The following is a 14,965-nucleotide window of genomic DNA, read 5'->3' on the forward strand; positions in this document are numbered from 1 at the left end:
GGAGAGCATGTTGCCGGGCTAGTTGGTGATCCATTAAGTAAAAAATTTAGCGCAAAAAAAGAACACAAAGGACAAAGAACACATAAGACGTTTGACGAGCGCTAACTACCAACTCTTTATTCAAGCCGAAATATATGAAAACATCGAGCATGTGCAGAAGGGGGCAGATAAAACAGTAGCAGTCAACACAAAAACATGTCTAGAAAGGCATATTCCGCCGAGTACATGTGTACAGATGTATCGCTAACACAAAGATCGGATAGCTTATCTATATGATATGCCTGTAATAGAAGTCTCGCCTTATAATTCCCACTTTAGCCCAGAATTGTCGTCTTCCCAAATCCTGCCCTACACTTACAAGAAGCAATGTTCCGCACAAGGTTGGCGTTTTCATCTTTAATTTCAACATTTCGAGCATGCTCCCTCAACCGGTCATTGACCAACCCCCGCCGGCACACCCAGTGATGCGTGGCAAAGCTTAGAAAGCTTGTTGGGTGCTGTAAACACCAGGGGCACGTTGTGCCTGCCCGCAACTTTTCTAAGATTGTGAGACAAACGGTGTACATAGGGCACCGCAACCGGCTTGGAATAAAGGGGTTCAGCTCTTCTTCTTCGGGTGCCCTTCTCTTTTTGCAGGATGGTCTCAGCTACAGCTGATATGACCGGTTTTGAGTAACCTGCTGCTACTAGCCTCAAAACCTGATCATTCAGACTAGCTTGCATTTTGTGAGGGCAAGACTTTTGAAGCTCCGACTCCAAGCAAAGTGAGGCTATGGCTCTTTTAACCACTTTTGAATGCGCCGAATCATAACTTAATAAATCTTTTCTGGATCGGGGGGAGAACGCGTCGTGATATTGTAGACACCGAATTTGTGACTGCGAGTGCAGCAGTTTGGTTTTTATTGTCGGTCTTGTGCGGACCACCTGCGAAACGCTAGCGCCCGTTTGGCCTAGCGCGGCTTCTGCCGAGGAGACCGGCCCGGAGGCCCCTTCACCGCCGGTCTACCGTCGCGTTTGTGGACCAAAAATGACGATTCACGTGACCGTAGAAGGTACTGACCTCGATCCAGAAGACTACGACAGCACCTGTGTACAAACGCTCAGGAAAAAGGTTGAATCGAAAAGCAAGCAGACGCTCTGAATGATTCCAAGGAGGACAAGGTGGTGCAACACCGCGTTCCAAACGGAGAAGCCGCTCATGGCGCTGCTAAAGCAGCTAGAAGAAAATTGGCTGAACGGTAAATAGCTATGAATCTTCCGAGGTTCCCGGAAGAAGGTATCAAGGTGATTATTAGGCCTCGTGAAGGTCTAGCCGTCATTAAACGCACGTCGGGCCCGCTGCTTAGTCAGGCCCTCGCCATGGCTGCCGGAATCAGCTGGTCGGAGCTGGACTCATGGTGTGTCAACGGAAATCAAGGTACGGTGCTCTTTCTTTCCTTGGACGTTAGTCGAGACGTGAAGGTAGCCGCAATTCGTTGCTTTAAACTCGATGACAAGGAGCATGAAGTGGTGGCCAATCTGATCGCAGTGGAGGATTGCGGCCGAGGTGTCGTCCATGGGATCTGTGATACATTCACGGAAGAACTGTTGTTCAGAGCATTGAGGGAGGATCCACAGAACCCAACAGTCGCTGGGGTGCGGCGGATGGGGAAGACTTCCACTATTATTATCACCGTTTTGGAACCTGAAGTCCCAAGATTTGTCAGGATTGAAGGCATGCTTATGCCATGTCGCTTGGTCAAAAAAAGATATGAAGTTTGCTTCAGATGTGGGGAACTTGGTCCTCGCTCAGATGTGTGCGATAGTGAAAAACCTAAGTGCCGTGGCTGTGGGGTGGTATCGCCGCCCGAAGATTACCAGTGCACTCCCCAATGCCGCCTATGTGGAAAGGGCCACCTAACGGGAGACAGACGCTGCAAAGAACTCTTCCGTACACCCTACGTCATCAAGAAGAGACAGTGGGAAGCAAAATTAGCCGCCGAGGAGGCAGCCAAAAAAAGCTAGCCGTCGAGGAGGAGGCCAAGAAGCTACAACAGGTCCGCTTTAGTCGTCGCGATGGGCGTAGTGAGTCCCGCAACCGGTCCCAGAGCCGTACAAGTACCCGTTCCTCTTCGTTCCCGCGACTGCAGCCGCCGTCGTCCAAGACAATAATGGAGGGCTCTCGACCAAAGCAACAGCCGCAGCAGCAGCAGCAGAAACCGCCGCAGATACCATCAAAAGGAGTGAGTAGTGACTCTCAGGACTCAGCTGAGGTTTAGGCTCTAAAAAAACAATCAGTTGTTACAGGCGCAAGTTAAGGCACTGCAGGAACAAATCATTGCGATAGGCGAAATTTCACAGCCAATGGAGCCCAACATGCCGGTAGCGGAGGCACCGCAGAAGGAACAGGAAAAGACCTTTAGGGACAATCCTCCTGCAACAAAAAAGAAAAGAGGTCCCGAGCCGGATCTTGAAACCCTCGTCCAAGGATTGGAAAAACGATTCGCTAAAAAAGGAGACGACGACAAAATTTTACAACAACAAGTTATGACCGTGTTAGAACGCCTGAACAGTGCTATGGCAGAGATGCGGGTCGAAATCGCTAGGAGATATGTGGGAATTCAGTTAGTTTACCAAGAGATTCATAACCTTAAAAATGGCTCTGTGTCACCGTAGAAATACCATTTGGCAGTGGAACTGTAGGGGCTTCAGTCGCAAACGCTCTGTTCTGGAAACTTTTTAGACCAACATTGACAAACCCGAAGTAATCGCATTGCAGGAGTGCAGTAAGCACGCTAAGCTAGCGAGTTACAAATCATACGCGGGACGAGATGACAACACGCGAGTGGTCATCCTTGTCAAAAGGAATATAACGGTGCTGCAGCATAATACCGGGACAACAAACGTTGACCAAATACTAATCAAGATAATCCCACAAAAAAGAAAATTCAAAAGTCTATTCATTCTCAATGTATATACCCCGCCTCGACAAAAACGTCAATGCAACTTCAATGAACTATTCGCCAAAGCGCGAGTGATCGCGAAAGGAGGACCCCTGTTGATACTAGGGGACTTTAACGCGCATCACACGGCATGGGGTTATAGTTGCACGAAGGTAAAAGGACGCGAACTATGGAACAGCATTCAGCAGAATGGCTTATTGCTTCTGACGGATCCCCTGAAACCAACCCGCCAGGGTAACAGTCTTCTGATAGACACATCTCCGGACTTAACTCTAACCGGAGGCTGCATTTACACAACGTAGCGCAACACAGGTGATAATTTAGGCAGTTCAGTTCAGTTCAGCCGTTCAGTCGTGTCCGACTCTTCGTGACCCTATGGACCATGTCACGCCACGCTTTCCGATCTCTCACCATCTTCCTAACATCACATAACTTCATCTCTAGTGCCTTGAAGATGCCATCTAACCATCGCGTTCGCTGCCAACCCCTTCTCCGGCGACCCTCAACCTTTCCCAATATCAAATCTTTCTCCACCGACTCCTCTCTTCTCATCAGATGACCAAAGTAGCTGAGCATTAACTTCAAAATTTGACCCTCCAATGAGCAGTCAGGGTTTATGGTCGGCAATATCAACTGATTTGATCTTCTGGCAGTCCAAGGAACTCTCAAGAGTCTTCGCCAGCACCACAATTCAAACGCGTCAATTCTTCGGCGGTCAGCCTTTTTCACAGTCCAACTCTCGCATCCATACATCACAACTGGAAAGACCATAGCACGAGTTATACAGATCTTGGTTGGCTGACTAATGTCTCCGCTCTTTACTAGGTGGTCAAGGCTAACCATTGCTCTCTTTCCCAGAAGCTGGCGTCTCCTAATTTCATGGCTGCAGTCTCCTTCCGAGGTAATCTTGGAGCCCAAGAAGAGAAAATCTGTCACAGCTTCCACTTCTTGTCCATTGATGCTCCAGGACTTGATAGGGCAAGACGCCATGACCTTTGTCTTTTTATTGTTTAGTTAAAGCCCAAACTTCTCACTCCCTTCTTGTACGCGCATCAGAAGTCTCTCGAGTTCCACTTCACATTCTGCCATTAAAGCGGTATCATCCGCATATCTAAGGTTGTTGATACGTTTTCCAGTAATCTTCACTCCAGCTGAAGACTTGTCCAGACCACCCTTCCTCATGATGCACTCTGCATATAGGTTAAATAGGCAGGGCGACAGTACGCAGCCTTGCCTCACTCCTTTCATTATCGGAAACCAATCAGTAAGACTATGCCTAGTTCTGACTGTGGCCTCTTGCCCTTCATACAGGTTCCTGAGGAGACAGATGAGGTGAAATGGAACTCCCATCTCTTGGAGAGCTTGCCACAATCTGCTGTGATCTACGCAGTCAAACGCTTTCGCATAATCAATAAAGCAGAAGTAGATGGGTTTCTGGAACTCTCTTGCTTTTTCCATGATCCAGCGAAGGTTGGCAATTCGGTCTCTAGTTCCTCTGCCCTTGCGAAACCCAGCTTGCACGTCCGGAAGCTCCCGATCCACATACTGCTGCAGCCTACCTTGGAGGATTTTCAACATCACCTTGCTAGCATGCGAAATAAGCGCGATCGTGCGGTAGTTGGAACAATCTTTGGTACTGCCTTTCTTTGGAATGGGGATGTAAACTGACCTTCTCCAATCCTGTGGCCATTCCATGGTTGACCAAATTTTCTGACATAATGTATGCAGAATGTTAACAGCGTCATGGTTGAGGTATTGAAGCAACTCAGCTGGAATGCCATCAATTCCGCTAGCTTTGTTCTTAGCAAGGCTGGCTAAGGCCCATTCAACTTCACTCTTCAGGATGCCCGGCTCGAGATCAGTAATCACAACCGTCTTATGTTGGGTTTGCTCATTCGGATCCTTCTTGTACAGTTCTCCTGTGTATTCCTGCCACCTCTTCTTTATCTCTGAGGCTTCAGTGAGGTCCTTGCCTCGTTTGTCCTTTATCACGCCCAGCTTAGCACAGAAGCTTCCTTTGATATCTTTGATTGTCTTATACAGAGCTCTTGTGTTCCTTAATTGGCTGTTGTCCTCAACTGCTTGGCACTCTATGTTCAGGAAGGCATTCTTATCTCTCCTTGCTGTTTTCTGAAAATCCGCATTGAGAACCTTGTATCTTTCTCTTTCCCCTATAACTTTTGCCGTCCTCCTTTCCTCAGCTATTTGCAAAGCCTCTTCAGATAACCAGTTTGCTTTCTTGCATTTCTTTTGCTTTGGAACTACCTTAGTAGCAACTTCATGTATTATATCACGAACATCAGTCCACATCTCTTCGGACTCTCTGTCTTCTATATCTAATTCTTGAAATCGATTCCTCACTTCCACAGCATATTCTAATGGAATTTGATCCAGATCATACCTGCAAGGCCTTCTAGTTTCCTGCGTTTTCCTCAATCGAAGCTTAATTTTGGCAACAAGAAACTGATGATCGGTGCCACAATCGGCCCCAGGCCTTGTTTTTACTGCTTGTATAGCGCTTCTCCATCTCTGCCGGCAAAGATTATAATCGATCTGATTCCTGTACAAACCGGCAGCGACCATAAAATTATAGAAATCGTAGTAGATAACGGCCCACCGGTCGTCCGCACCAAAACGGCAACGTTGGTGAACTGGAAGGCTTTCCGAAATGGCCGCACAGGTGACGAGGAAGGCATAAGTAACATTGACGATTGGAATAAAAAGGTCATTCAGTCGGTCAACGAAGCAACGGTGGAGGTGGAGGTTGACGAAGACATTGAAGGAGTAGACCGTCACATGGTCAGTCTCTGGCGTAAGAAGAAGGATCTAGAAACGAGACTCACACAGAAAAGAGGGAATAGGAACTTGCGCAGGGAGTTGGTAGTGCCTAACAAAGAAATTGAAGAATATGCGCTCGTTTTTACGAGGAAAAACTGGGGCAGCATTTGTGAAAAACTGGACAGGAATATTGGGAAGGCAAGTACGTGGCACTTACTTCGGCATCTTCTAGATCCAGACAAATCTAAACTGGAGGCCAGGCAGCAAATTCACAGGCTAATACATACCTTTGACCGGACCGTGGCTACTCTCATAGCCCAAGTCCGAGACCGGTATTTGAACTGTGCAGAGGGTATAGGCCAACAAATGCCTAATTACAAGGGCCAGGAAAGCCTGGAGCTAGATAGCCCGATAACGGTTGCCGAAGTCCGGGCAGAAATAAATAAACTGAGAACAAAGTCTGCTGCAAGTCCGGACAGAGTCAACAATCGATTGCTAAGAAACTTGGACGACGCGTCGATCCGACACCTCGCAGCATTCATGCAGGAATGTTGGGAGGCCAATCGGCTGCCGGCGACATGGAAGGCCGCAAACCTCGTATTCCTCCCAAAGCCGGGGAAGCGGCCGGATTTTGAACACTTGCGTCCGATCTCGCTCACGTCATGCGTGGGGAAACTAATGGAGCATGTTGTCCAGGTCCGGCTGAACCGGTTTTTGGAGGACAACGATATCTATCCGAACACCATGATAGGATTTGGACCGCATTTGGCCGCATGCGATGTCATGTTGCAGCTAAAAGAACAGATCATATACAATTCAACAGTAGACACCAGGGTAATCGTTGGTCTAGACGTGTCAAAAGCTTTTGACAACGTGAAGCACTCGGCTATTCTGCAGAATCTCAGTGCATTAGATGTTGGAGTTCGCACGTACAACTACATACGCGACTTCCTCAGCAACAGAACGGCAACTATCAGTATGGGGAGACACACAGTGGAAGGTATTCGACTGGGAAACAAAGCCACACAACAGGAATCGGTGTTGTCCCCGACGCTGTTTAATATCGCCATGATTGGTCTCCCCGCAAAACTAGAGGAAATCCAAGGGCTACACCATACATTATATGCAGATGACCTGACAGTGTGGATGTGCAGGGGCAGTGACGGTGAAATTGAACAGACACTCCAGCGGGCAATCGAAGTTATAGAAATATACTTAGAACCGATCGGGCTCAGATGCTCGGCCGAGAAATTGGAAGCGCTCATTCTCACGTCAATGCGACCGCCCCATCGTCGGCGTATAAAGCAGGATAACCCGGAAATAACACTCAGGGTCAACGGTAACGTTATACCAACGGTGGCAAGCATTAGAGTTCTGGGATTACGAATTCAGGCCAACGGCAGGATCTCGGAAACGATACAGAGGCTAGACACTAGCACCAGTCAAACCTGTAGACTCCTGAAGCAGATCGTAAACATATATGCGGGCATGAAAGAAGCTAACCTCCTTAGGCTAGTCCAGTCTTTTATAATCAGTAGGATAGTCTACGTGGCGCCGTATTTACGACTTCACAAGGCAGAAAAGGAGAAACTTGACGTTCTCATTCGTAAAGGGATAAAAACGGCACTAGGTTTACCACCCAATACATCGACAAACAAGATTATGAGACTAGGGGTTTCCTATACCCTCGAAGAGCTCATTGAAGCTGCAAGGACTTCACAATACCAGAGACTGTTGCGCAGTCGTACTGGTCTGAGCATTTTGGAAAAACCGGGGTATGAAGGAGGGTTGAAATCTGGGTCAGTTGGTACATAGTCAGAGAATAAAAACCAGCCGAGGGACGAGGACGAAGAAAGACGATTTACACACGGAAGCTGGAAGTATGCTCCACACGTACAGAAAAAGTACCTAGACAGGCTAGGGACAAATTAAAAATACCTCCGCTCCCCAAAAACATGCCCCCCGTTTACCATGATAGCCGGAGGAGTGATAGAGCAACAGTGCTGCAAGCCCGTTTTGAGGGAAGACAGGACGTCTTATATACAGATGCCGCACAATGCGCGAACGGTAGGGAACGTGTTTCAGTAGCAACTAGAGAAGATGGGGGCTCGGTAGTTTGCTGCAGCACCCGAAATTTGACCACAACGGAGGCGGAAGAGGTGGCCATCGCGCTAACTCTAACAAAACAACAGGTCAAAATTATAGTTACAGACTCGAAATCAGCGACTAGAAACTTTGATGCGGGCCGCATTTTGGCCATAGCAGCAAGAGTGTTGGCCAGTGGTCCACCACCGGCAGAGCAGATCGCGCTCATTTGGACACCGGCGCACCAGGGGTTGAAGGGGAACGAGGAAGCGCACGTACTGGCCCGAGGATTAGCTACATTCCGGGATCCCAGTGACGACTTATGCGCAACCCCGTACCCCTTGCGCGATGAGGAGCCCCTACAGTTCGACGATGACCTTAACACCTACCAAGATATCCTAAATCATTACAAATTAGGCAGATCAGTACTACCAAAAGCGTGTAAGCAACTCACTAAAAGCGAGGAGGTTATGTGGCGTAAGCTACAGGGTGAAGTATTCCCGAACCCCCAGCTTTACAGCAAGTGGCACCCGGAAATTTTTAGCCCCAGGTGCAAACGTTGCGATGACATAGCGGACATGATCCATATGATATGGACGTGTCCTAGATTTGGAGAACCTGACAGAACAGATCAGTCCTGGGAGGCACTACTTCTCAAGCAGGACGAAAAAGGGCAACGAGAAGTCATCCGTCTTGCTCTGGCCGCTGCTCAAATCCAAGGGATCCAGGTCAACGGCTGAGGGGGAGGACATGGTTGGGACAGAGCTTCGCCTCGGATCTTCACCAACCTTTTGACGGGTGCAATAAATGTTAGTTCTCTCTCTCTCTCCCTAAGTCGCTTGCACTAAACGTTCAGTGCGCGTTTAAGACTGCGGTTAAGACGGAGCTTATAGACGGCGTTCAGGCTGTCTTAACTGCAAACTTTATTAAGATTCAAAATGGCTGCAGTGCGGCTGCTACGGCTGGATGCACACGATAGACCCCTTAGAGCGTGGAAAACGTGCGACTAAGATTTTTCTGTACCCTTCGTGTTGATGCAGAGGTGAAACGCGTTCTCTCGGAGTTGTTTAGTGACTGGGAACTTATGTCGACGTTCTTCCGTTGCTCTTTGGACTGCCATGCGAGTCGCGCTGGCTTCGTCGGCTTGAGGTAAGCTTGAACATTTTCGCCATTCTTTTGCGCGGGTGCTTTGCTATGATATGTCTCTCGTGTATTAAACGGTGAATGCAGTAAAAAATAATAATAACAGTACGCGGAACGTATTGATGCTCTTCTTCACCGTTTTGTTTCTACTATGATACCGGGCAATGCAGAATAATGGATGTTTCCGAAGCCATTTCTTGGTTGCCGTATTTGTCGTCGTAGTTGTAGCGACGCACATATTTTTTTTTTCGTTTTCCCTGTTGTGTGTACTGGCACCGTACATCCGACGGGGGCCTTTAGTGGTGTGACTACGTCTAATTGCGGCACGAACTGCCGGTTTCAAACCTGGCATGAGTCTCGCTTGCTAATCGCCTGTTTCTTTCCGCTCAGTGTGTAAAATGGGGCGTGCAGCTCAAACATGCGTTCGTACCGCTACATGTAGGTTCCAAATCAAGAGCAATTGAAATGTGTGTCAGAAGTAAAACAAGTACGTCATGTTTCCAGCCGCCATTCTCCAGAGGATGGGCCTGGCGTGAATACATCAAAGCTTTGGGAGGCTTCCAACGCGTCGTGGGTGCCATCCATTGCACTCGCTTCAAGATCCTAGTGCTGGGCTGCATCTGAGAGCGTGCACAAACCAACTGATCGTCTTCGCATTAGTGCTTCAGTGATTTTGCGCTGTTCAAACAGGGCTTGTTCTGTCATCTCAGGTAGCAGCTCGCAAGTAGCCCGTTGATGGTGGGATGTTATACGTCCCCGCTGCTTTTAGTGTCAACGCTTTGTGCTTACCGTGTGGAGCCGGGACGTTCACAGCGTCACCAAAAGTGAGACTAGCTGCAGATTCTTTTGATTGCTCATTTGTGCTTGGTGTCAGCACTATGTGTTCAGTGTGTGCAACTTGGATGTTTACAGTGCCGCTAGAGAAGTGAGACCCGTTGCCCCTGTGCTGTTGGTGTCAGCCTTGTCAGCTTTGTGTGGTGCCGAAACGTTGAGTGTGAACACATGTGAAGCTGCAGCTGCCAATGTTGGACTTCTAACATATCTAGCAAACCTTAAAGGTTGCTGTATCAAGCTCCAGCATATTTAAGCACTCACTTTTGTGGAGACAATTGGTGGAGTCCTGACCGGCCTGCTTTTAACATGTGATTCACAAGAATGAAGATATTTGCAAAGTGTTTACGCAATTAAAATGGCAATTGCATTCATTTATAGCAAAATATCAACACACTGTTTAAAATGTATTACTGCATTTGCAACTTTTGGAACCCTTTCATTATCCCACAGTGTTCACATACTCCTGTATCCAATGTGAGCAATGTGTTTTGAATACTGATACTACCTGTTGCTGCAAGCAGGTACGTTATGTGTTTGCCAAGAATGTGAGAGATGTTTCCAACTCCCTGGAATATTCTGTCGCCTGTCTTGAAGGCCTTTTTCTCAGACTGCATGACCACCCTAAAAATGTGCTGTAGCAAAATCCAGCTCTGAACCAGGGCTTGTCCTTTATGTATCATTTATTTATGTATTACGTTACTGTGAAAGCTACTGTGGCAATCAGCAAAAGACGATAAAGATGCAGGCGCAAAAGTTAAACTTATCCGTGGCAAAGTGACAGTAAATGGTGTAGCCTATACCTGGAACATAGAAACTAACAGTCGTGTTAAGCTGAGCAGCACTCGCGGCAGCTCATCCGATAAAGACCATTGACAAATGTTCAATAAGGAACTCAGTCGGCTAAATGTTAATGCCCCCAGTACTGTTAATAAGCCTGAACTATTCGAATTTTTGTCAGTGTTGCACGAAGCGCACTTAATTGCTGGCACGGAAACTTGGTTGCACGACGACGTACAGGACGATAAATTTTTTTCCACCTTACTATAATGCCCTCAGGGAAGACCCAAAAACAAGAGGCGGTGGCGTCGTCTTGTTAATTAAGAAACGTTTAACCTACAAACATCTTCATCCCATAGATGACCATAAAAATCTATGGTGCACGTTATTTCTTAAGGATACCGCATTGATAATTGGTGTATTGTATAGGCCCCTGGTAGCTCTGTTGAACCTTTTCAGAAGACGGATGATTATATTGCCAATAAGCGTAGCAGAATAGTACTGTTGGGTGATTTCAACCTGCCAGGTGTAGACTGAGAATTTTGAATCCCAGGAACAGTAGAAAAATTGCATGCCGATTACATGTTAGAAATAATGGCTAAGCATGGTCTAATCAGGTGGTTCTAATACAGCAACTCGAGTGCAAGGGCAGGGCAGCGGAATACTGGACTTACTTCTGCCAGACAGTATTTTCCAGTATGACGTAACTATAGAGGACGGAATTTCTGATCACAGCTGTGGCGAACATTTCGTTGGATACCAACATTACACTCAACAAAAGGGTAACTGCTTATAACTTTAATCAGGCTGACGATACCGCAATACTTGACAATTTAGAGTTTGAACTCGACCGAATCCCCAATACTAGAGATGTAGGCACTTTATGGACATATTTTAAAACTGTTGTTCATGACTGTATGGTTCAATTTACAGCCGCTCAAATCAGACGAGTAGAAAGACCCAGTCCACGGATAACTCGTAAAATAATTCACTTAAAACGAAAACTACGACGAGCACGGCAAAAAATTTCAATAAACCCGGTTCTTATTGCTAAGTTTAGTATGCCGGTTCGAGAAGAGCTACAGAAAGCTAGAAGATTGTATTTTTCTACCACATTACAAGCATGTCTGCAAAGTTCTCCTCATACGTTCTGGTGTTACCTATCCGGCTCTAAACCTGATTTGAACGGTGTCGAGGTGAATGGAAATATCTGCATTACTCCATCCATAATTGCTAAGGCATTTAACAGTTTCTTCAGCTCTCTTTGTCTCAAGGGCTGACAATAGTACAACGATAGCAATGTATAAGGCCAACACTGATTGTAGTAAGGATCAAAACATTATCTCGAAAGAAGGAGTGTTGCCATTGTTACTAAAGATGGACCCGAAAAAGCCGTCAGGTCCCGATATACCTAATGAATTCCTCAGCCATTATTGCGAATGGCTCTCAGAGTTCTTGGTGAAGGTTTTTACTGTATCTCTGTGTGAATGTTCTGTTCCGAGTGATTGGCTGCTTGCGAGGGTTACTCCCAGTTCATAAATCGGGTAAAATTATCCTTTTATATTTATTATATATACTTCGTGCAAACTACTCGATCATGTTATAGCTATGGTATTTCCCTTTCCTTTTTACCAGGTCTGAGTGATCACTCAGTCGTTGTTTTTAATGTGTCTACCACCTCACCTCGTAAGCAAAGCAGGTTGAAACTAATTAGGGATTACGCAAGAGCAGACTACTCATCAATTAATATCGAACTTCAAGTTTTCGTAAATGAATTCCTTGAGATGTTCTCCAAGCGATCGGTTAATGACAACTGGCTCATTTTTAAAACCAAAATTGCTGAACTGACTAACAAATATGTGCCCCTGCGTAGGATACGAAAGCTCGCCTTGGTTTACGCCGACGCTGAAACGGCTGTTGAACAAAAAGAAGCGCATTTTTAGGCGAGTCAGGAAAGATGGGCCGCTTATCACCGTGTGGCTGATGAATACGCAAATGCATTATCTGTCGCCAAACACGCTTTCTTCAATAAAACACTTCCATCCTTGTTAAACAACAGCCCCCGCAGGTTTTGGAACATTATTAATGGGAACGAAAAAAAACCCATAGACCTTACATCTGATGATGATCTACCTATTCCAAGAATTCATTGTTGTACTGTCTTAAACTCCATTTTTTCGTTGTCATTTTGTACCATTGTGCCATGTTCATTTCCTACTTTACCTGCTTGCAGTTTTTCAGTGATGGACCCGATTGTAGTTGACTGGGCTGGCATTAGCAAATTACTCGAGAATATAAAGTTTTCTTCTCCCGGTGAAGATGGAATAAACCCGAATTTTTTAAGAAATACTTCCATATACTCTTCAGTGATACTAACAAATATTTTTTCACAGTCTTTGGAATCATGTGTTCTCCCTGATGACTGGAAGGTGGGGAAGGTGGTTCCTTTGCGCAAATCAGGTAACTCTCATTGTCCACAAAATTACAGGCCCATATCATTAACTAGTGTACCATGCAAAATTTTTGAGCACATCATTTATTGTCACATTGTAACCTTCCTCGAGTCCAATTCATTTTCCAGTAACTATCAGCATGGCTTCAGAAAAAACTATTCCTGTGAAACACAACTGCTCTGCTTTACTAATGACTTATTTTCTGCTATTGATCGTTCATCCACTATAGACTGCATATTCATTGACTTCGCTAAAGCTTTCGACACCGTATGCCACAGATTACTAATGCTCAAGCTAAGTGCACTGAACCTCGATCCTAACGTTCTTAAGTGGATAGAATGCTTTCTTTCTAACCGCATGCAGTTCGTAACAGCTAATGATTGCAATTCACCCGCATGCCCTGTAACTTCTGGCGTACCAAAAGGATCTGTCTTAGGACCTCTGCTGTTTTTAATATACATTAATGACTTACCTGACAACATATCTTCTTCAATAAGACTGTTTGCTGACGATTGTGTTATTTATCGCGAAATCCTTAACCCTGCCGATCATCTTGACCTTCAATCTGATCTAGATACTATTTCTTCTTGCTGCGACATTTGGTTAATGAAACTAAACCATACTAAATGCAAGGCAATGCGAGTTTCACGTAATCTTACTAACTACTTTCCCTGCGATTACAAGCTTAATGGTGCCCATCTAACCAAAGTTGCATCTTATAAATATCTCGGCGTGCACATTACTGATGACCTTTCATGGAAAACTCACATCGACTACGTAACAAAAAATGCCAGTCGCACACTAGGTTACTTACGCCGGAATTTTTCTCTTGCTCCTACTAATAGAAAGTTGATGCTTTATAAAACCCTGGTCCGACCGAAACTCGAGTATGCGTCATCAATCTGGGATCCGCATATCAATACACTCATTAACAATGTTGAAGCCATCCAAAATCGTTCTGCACGTTTCATACTATCAAACTATCAGCGTACTGCCAGTGTCTCCATAATGAAGTCAAACCTTAATATACCTGATCTGTCTCTTCGCCGAAAAATATCACGCCTCTGCTGATTTCATAAGATTTTTCATTTCAATTCCACTCTTAGATCCTCTCTGTTTAAGCCACCATCATATATTTCATCACTCACCGACCACAAGTTCAAGGTTGCCATACCCAACTGCCGGACGAATCTACATTTTAATTCTTTCATACCAAAGACTTGTTCTGACTGGAACCACCTTCCCGCCTCCCGCGCTGCCATTATTGACACCAGTCTCTTCAAAACAACCATTTCTAATACCATTTAATGTACCATTGTTTATATTGTATAATGTATTCAGTTCCCTGTTCTTGTTTTTGTTCAAATTGTGTTTATTAAAACACTCCTCTCTGTAATGCCTTGGCCTTGAGAGTAAATAAATAAAATAAATAAAAATAGCTAAACATTTAATGAACTTTCTCGAAAATAACAGTCTGTTTTACCCCAGGCAATATGGTTTTCTACGTTGCTTATCGACAGTAACTCAACTTATTGAATCAGTTCGTACCTTCGCAGCAAAGAAACAGATAGATGTTATTGAATTCATCATCATCATCATCATCAGCCTGATTATACCCACTGCAGGGCGAAGGCCTCTCCCATATTTGTCCACTTAACCCGGTTCTGTGCTAGCTGCATCCACTTGACCCCTGCGAACTTCTGAATCTCATCCGCCCACCTAACTTTCTGCCGCCCCATGCTACGCTTTCCTTCCCTTGGAATCCAGTTTGTTACCCTCAGCGACTATCGGTTATCCTCTCTTCGCACTACATGCCCTGCCCATGTCCATTTCTTCTTCTTAATTTCTACTAGAATGTCGGTAACTTGAGTTATTTCTCTGACCCACTCTGCACGCTTTCTATCTCTTAATGTTACCCCTACCATTTTTCGTTCCATAGCCCTCTGGGTTGTC

Source organism: Amblyomma maculatum, chromosome 1 (assembly GCF_055883805.1).
Source record: "Amblyomma maculatum isolate TAMU_Amacu chromosome 1, ASM5588380v1, whole genome shotgun sequence".
In the NCBI taxonomy this organism is placed as follows: Eukaryota; Metazoa; Arthropoda; class Arachnida; order Ixodida; family Ixodidae; genus Amblyomma; species Amblyomma maculatum.